Here is a 7,157-nt window from a genome sequence, read left to right as displayed (position 1 = left end):
GGGGTGGGTTCAGGTGTATCGACCAACTGATTGACCAATCGAATGGGAGACAACTGCCCTAATTGTCTGGATATTCTCTGTCCCTTCTGACAGTTAAAGAAACTTTTTCAGGGTGTAGCAGATCATCTGCAATAAATAGGCATGCTTCCGTGGCTATTTCTGTTTCAAGCATAAACTGAAGGGCCTATAGAGTCCTATGGGGACAAACTAGACAAAACTCAATACCTTATCACTGTGAGAGTCAGCCTATCATCAGATCCCCATGCAGCACCTAAAAACAGCTCATTGATAAACCTTGTTTGGTTCTGTGTACTGCCCTCTGCATGATCCTGGGACAATTTCCAGTGGGAATATAAACGATGTTTCCCTACTGAGAGGCATGTAAATTGAGATGGATGGTTTGGTCAGTTTTGGACGCAGAGTGAAGTGGAAAGATATCTTTTCAGATTACATAAAAAGAAAACAAAAACATCCACAAGACGAAGGAGAGAGGAGATTTTGTTGCTCTGTAGTGTTCGTGAACAAGAGACTGAACCTTATTGTCTTATTTTCACTCCTACAATATCTCATCTGTATAGAGTACATACCCCAACGCAGACACATAACAAAAGGAATAAAATTCAAAAGAAAATCCTAGCAACTTGAATGACCTTGTTGACACATTATTTTAGTCTTTCTATGCAGCAATAGCACTAACTGGGTCCACTTTTCAAAAAGAACAGTTATTTCTGCAGCTAAAAGGGAGCACAGACATCAGTCACTTTGCAACCCAGTCTGAAAATAATCAGTGAAAGGGAACACTCAGGTACAGATTCATTTAGGCTTTGTTAAAGTGAACAAATTATGGGTTCTTTTTTTCACTCAGATATGGCTAAAATTATGTATCAGGAACTTATTGAAAAAATACAACTTGTTTTCACATTGGTTGGTGAAAAAAAAGTCTGAAAATAATCAGATATGTGTCAGCATACCTTTCATCTGAATGCACAAATCAGTTTTCTGGTCATGTCTACACTTTATCCCTCTGATGTCTCCCAAATAACAGACCTTAAAAATTGTAAAAACCATACATATGAAATGAAACCTTTCAAGTTAAGTCATCACATGTCACATGAATACAAAGGCATTCAGAGTTTTTTCCGCTTCTACATAGTGTATGTTCCTTATGTGCAAACATCAGTGGCAGCCTCCCAATGCATTAGAGCTGCAGATACCAATATTGTTACTAATAATCCACATTAGTGCATCACAACCAAATTAGGGCATCATAAAATCGAGTGAGTGTAAAAATAAAGTCAAGCACTGGAAAGTCCAATTTTTTATGCTGACAATACCATCTTGTATGCCATCCGCTCTACCACAAACCATGCCTTCGCCAGATTACAGCCTACTTTTAATAATTTCTTTTTATTAATTTAAAGCTTCTAAAGTCAAAAAAGACAAAATGTATGCATTTCGCAAGAGCACAGGGCTTTAGTGGAAATCTAATTAAATAAATTACTGCATTATAAATTGGACTTTGGTAACATAACAGATTGTACAAAACTCATGTTAAACACCTTGCTCAAAACTTAAAATGTCATTTGGATTCCTTTACCAGATCAGCACCTGTTTCCCTATTACCATTATACAATCCACTATACTACCTACACTGGATTATGGAAATCTTCTGTATTCTCATTATGCCACTACCCTTAAATCACTGGATGCCATTCACCACATTACAATTCCATTCATTACTCAGGACAGCTATCTCACTCTCCGCTGTGAGTTAATTAAAGGTCAGAAGGTAATCACTGATACCCAAAAGGCTTTAGCATACTTGTGTTTTCATTTATAAGGCCATGCGATTTAAGTAAGGTACCCTGTGGAGTTTCTGACCTCTACTAGCACTATGGAGTGATTTTTTTATGAGTGGATCCCTGTTTTGTTGGTTTGTTCAGTACACACACACAGTCCTACCAATGGTTTCACAGTATTCCACTGACCTACAGGTGGCGGAAATGCAGAAATGTGCCGGCAAAGGCAGGGAAGAAGACGACTGCAAGCTAGCAAACATGAATATAAACAATGCAGGGTTTAAAACACTTAAAAACTGCTTTATAAGGAAGTAAATGTATTCAACATTTTTTAGACCTCAAGGATACATGCAATGCATTTTTGTGAGTAACACTCAATGTAAACATCACATTTTTTTGTTTACAAGAAAACTCCCCAGGGTACCTTTAAATTGCCAAGATATTTAACATCCTTGTGTGAGTTCAAAGTGAATAAGCATGACACCCTATCACAGGAGAAGATTAGCTACTGGAATGAACTTTAAAGCAAACTGAAGTTCAAGATACTCATCCCTCTGGGGGACTTTAAAGTTCTACTGTCTGATACTTTTCCTAATATTTGTAAATGGGACCACTGTGTAGGATTTAGTGACATCTAGCAGTGAGGTTTCAGATTGCAACCAACTGATAATCTGATTGTTCTAAAAGTGATCTTTGTCTCAATGAGGCATCCTGACCAGTTACCAGATTCTTTCTTGTAACCAAAGATTCCTCCAACAGCTGGAAAGCACAAAACTTGAGGTTCCTATTAATGCTTCTTGAAGAGTGGAATTAGAGGCAAAGTGCAGGTGTATTTCAGCCATTAAAGAAAGTTGCATCTGTACATGTGCTGTACAATACTTTGAATGGAGCTAACATCTTCCCCATTGAGCAGATGTCGAAGTAATTTAAAAAACATTGCAAAACAGTCACATGGCAAAAGCATTAACTCACTTTATATTTCACATTCTTGTTGTCACAGCCAAAGTGACAACAAATCCCGTCTGTCCCCTGCAACACTGCCACCCTGGCTCAGCAGTGGATTGTTTTTGTCATAAACATGTAAATTTTGGCCATTTGTCAGTCAGTTGCACAATCACTGAAATAGGAAGTAGGGATTATAAAGATGAATCCCTTGTTGGGAAATGAGGTGAGGGAGGGAGGAGTAGAAAGAAAGAAAGAAAAAAAAGAGAAGTTGGAGGTGGAAATCGAAAAAGCGATATGGAGAAAGAGATGAAGATATGCCTGACAGTCAGTGGATATGTAAATTGCCAAATTGACCTTTGTTGGTCTGTTCCTCGAATCATGTCATGGACAAATACACACATTCACACACACAAACACACATCCAATCTCTCACTCTCAGGGGTCCCATCAATATTCTTTATTGAGGAACCTCTCAGGCAGTTTTCATCTGGTTTTAATTACATGTAGAGGGTGAAGGCTGGATCAGTCAGAGTAAAGCAGACCAATGAAAATAACTGCTGTCTTCCAGTGCTTTTAATAAGGACCAACACACACACACACACACACACATGCACACACACTTGAGAAGTTTTAACCAGTGTGACCTTTTGGATTATGGTGTAACAATATGTTGTAAATCTTGTATCCTTCTGCATGTTTGATTGAATTGTGGTTAATTGAACAATATACCATGTGTTTTGCATGTTTTTATTTAATAGTTCAGTGTAGTGGTTTGTGGCTGGTATCTAGTGGTTGTTTTTATAATATTAAAAAGCTGGTAATGTGTGCTCTGCTGAAAACAAATACTCTAACTGAACAAGGGAAACACAGCTCATTCATTTGTCCCTGCTGGTTGAAACTACAGCATTATTAAACTTTTTTTATGACACTTTTCAAGATTAGGAAAAGTTCATGGTCTTAGATTAATATAGAAAGAAGTGTGCAGTGATTTGAAGCACAACATGTTTATTAACATTAAACTGAAACCACAATCTTTCACTAACCTGAACCGAAGTGCTTTTGTTGCCTCGAACTAACCACAGATGGAACTCAATAACTACATCTATCAAAGCAATATAATTGGGAAAATAATTTAGTAGTATAGAAACATAATCTCTTGGAGACAGTGTTGGTTATATGGCGGCCCAAGGAACATGTACACCACATTTTGTTGGGTCTTAGTCTGCTTAATGGGGTTAAAGCTGTAAAAAGTTCACTGAATAGTTGCCTGTGTGTTATTCATTAGTTATGACGCTTTTGTAAACTATTCATGTTCTAGGTTTCGGCCCCTGACCTCTATGAAGTCAGAAAGAGTAGTGACTTGCTTTGACTCTGGTCAAAGCCAGTTACTTTGAGTGAAGTTTTGTTGTTGCACTTTATGAATTTTCATTTTATTTATTGGTTATGAGGGTGTTGTAAGGCCACAGTAACTCCAAAAACCTCACAGATTTCACTGATTAGTTGACTTGTTCTGTAATGAGCTGTCGTTTTAACAACTTCAGATTTCTAATAAAATGCATTTTGCAATAGAAATTATTATTTACATTATTATTTACATTATTTACATCAAATACTTATTCATTTTCAAATAGGTTGGCACAAAAACACAGTTTTATGATTGAAATTCAAAATGGAAACACGGGACACATTCTCAAGGTGCTTCTTATTCGTCCTTTTTTTTCTACTGTGACATCACTACTAAGGTGACAGAGTGGGAGCCTGGGTGGAGCTCAGAGAGGATCAGCAAGTGACAAGTGTCACACCTCAAATGTACAGTGACACACCTTAATGCAAACATGCCCCACCCCCCAGGTGTACTTATTTTTAAACCCTCAGTAGATTGTTAGAGCACGTACATGACATATTAGTTGTACTTAACTCCACCTGACTGAGGCCCCGTGGTGCACTGTGGTTTTCACGTGGTTTCTTCCAGGAAGTTAGATGCAGAAAAGTATCTCTTGGCATTTGACATGTTTGTGGTGGCATTTTCAAAAGAAATCATATTGGGATTTTTCATGTCGTTTAGTTTCTAAGGGTTTACTGAACAGAATGATATTAAAAACTGCTGAAAAGTTTCACAAAAGCTGAATATCGCCATTGAATACAACATTTTCTGATTGTAAGCTGTTGTCTGTGCGATAAATCTAATGTTTTTCCGTTGTATATTTGTTGAAATGATTAAATCTGTATGATATTACATTTTTAGATATTTTCAACAAAATTACAATCGCTAATCAGGTACATCCAGGGTCATACTGCTAATACTGGTGTGTGAAAAAAAGAATAATGGGATAACGGTTGGGAGCTGAGTTACAAAGAAGCTATTTTCTGCTTTGTTTTGGGTGGGACTAAAGGGTTTAGCATCAATATCTTTCGATTAAAAAGTATAATAATAATTTAAACCAAGATACACATTAGACAAAGAACCGGCATCTGGTGCCCATTTAAAGAACTGCATCTCAAGGCACTTCAGCTTTGGGTTCAACATTCAGCCGTGGTGGCTGACACTGAGGTGGAGCCAGAGGGATTATGACACAGAATAGTACACATGCCCCAAACTCTGCCTTCCCTGAACTCCACCACCTCACCCCACCCCCACCACAATGTTCAGAAACAGATTACATGACCAAGAACTCAGTGACCCCAACAGGTAAACCTGAACACCTTTTCACTCAGGTTTTTTTTTAAACATCACAGTATCCTACTGTGAGGCATTAACTGCTTAGGTTTAAAAGATATAACATAAAAAAGTGCTTTCATTATCAAAATCCCACAATTCTGGTCATATTTGTGTGACACCAGAAACCAGTTAATTGTGATTTCCTTTAGGGACATTTTACATTTATTTGATATCTAATTATTAAGATGACATCTGTTGGGACAGATTCAAGTCATCAAGCCTTTAGTTTAATTGATACCATAATTTTTAAATCAGGCCCTAAATATTTATGATATCATGTCTCATGTATCATCTCATCATGAATGTTTCAGGCTTTAGGGGCACCACTGAACATGGCCTCCTCTTGCACATTGCTGTCCATCAAGTTCCTCTTTGCCGTTGGCACTTGAGCATCTTTAAAACTTTCAGTAGACGTGGCAGGGTTTATTAGCTCTTTTAAAAACAAGCAGGAAGACCCAAGTGGGTCTCAGCTTGCAGGCTTGAAATTTACAGTCTTTCCAATTCACAGAGTGCCTCTGGGAAAAGAACTGGAGCAGATGCTCATCAAGACACTCTGTTTGTTTGTTGATCTTGCAGCCTGTGAAGACCATGGTATTTTGGAAATCCAAACATACACCAGCCAATTTCAGCATTTGACCAACCTGCTATTTTTCTATAATAGAGTCTCTATATGGTGGCTTTCTATGTCCATATGTCACCTGTGTGCATGTGTGTCCTCGAGTGCATGCAAACAAACAGAACAGGGACCCACTCATGAAAACATTGCTCTACAGCACTACTAGTGGACAAAAACTCCACTGGGTACCTTTAAGTAGAAGTACCAGTGCAACAATGTAGCAATACAATGTTAAAAAGAAAAGTCCTGCATAAAATGTTTATTTAAGTAAAAGTACAGAAGTATTATCATCAAAATGTACTTAAAGTATCAAAAGCAAAATGGCTTGTTCTGCAGAAAAAATGCCCCTGTGACTGATATATTACTGAATATTACACTACTAGATTGTTAACACAGATGCATCAATGTGTAAGCAGAATTTTACTGTTGTAGCTGGTCAAGGTGGAGCAAATTTGAACTACTTTACATTTAGATTGTCCAGGGTTCCCACACTGGAGGTCAGCCCCCCCTCCAAAGGTTCACAGGCTATATATATCAAAGAGGTGATGTGATTAATGGGCTAGAACAGGGGAAAAAAATCTTTTGAAACAGTTAATTGAACGAAACATTCTCAGATGTTTAAATGGGAAATGTCTCCACATCTGAAGTGTGATAAGGGGACCAAAGTGGACTTTTTTGTAAGGGAGTCACAAGCAAACATGGTTGGGAACCACTGATTTAATCTTTACCAATGAAAATATATTGCACAATTTATAATTTTAGCATGTTTTTAAATGTAAAATCTTAATCTGAAAAGTATCCCTGAATGTACTTGTCAAACATGTAATGCAGTAAAAAGTACAATATTTTCCTCTGAAATTTACTGGAGTATGAAGTAGCATAAAAGATAAACACTTAAGTAAAGTACCTCAAAATTGTTCTTGTGCTTGAGTAAATGTACTTATAGTAGATACTTTACACAAGTGCCATGACTTCAAGACTGACAAAGTTGTCAGAAATTGGAGTGCTTGGTGCTCTCTTTCAATTGTGTTCATGAATCTAATACACAGTGTGATTGGTTGTGGTTCATTCTGAAATA

The sequence above is a fragment of the Thunnus albacares genome, chromosome 20 (genome assembly GCF_914725855.1).
Source record: "Thunnus albacares chromosome 20, fThuAlb1.1, whole genome shotgun sequence".
Classification (NCBI taxonomy): domain Eukaryota; kingdom Metazoa; phylum Chordata; class Actinopteri; order Scombriformes; family Scombridae; genus Thunnus; species Thunnus albacares.
The sequence above is the reverse complement of the archived record's forward strand: the minus strand, read 5'-3'. Positions refer to the sequence as shown.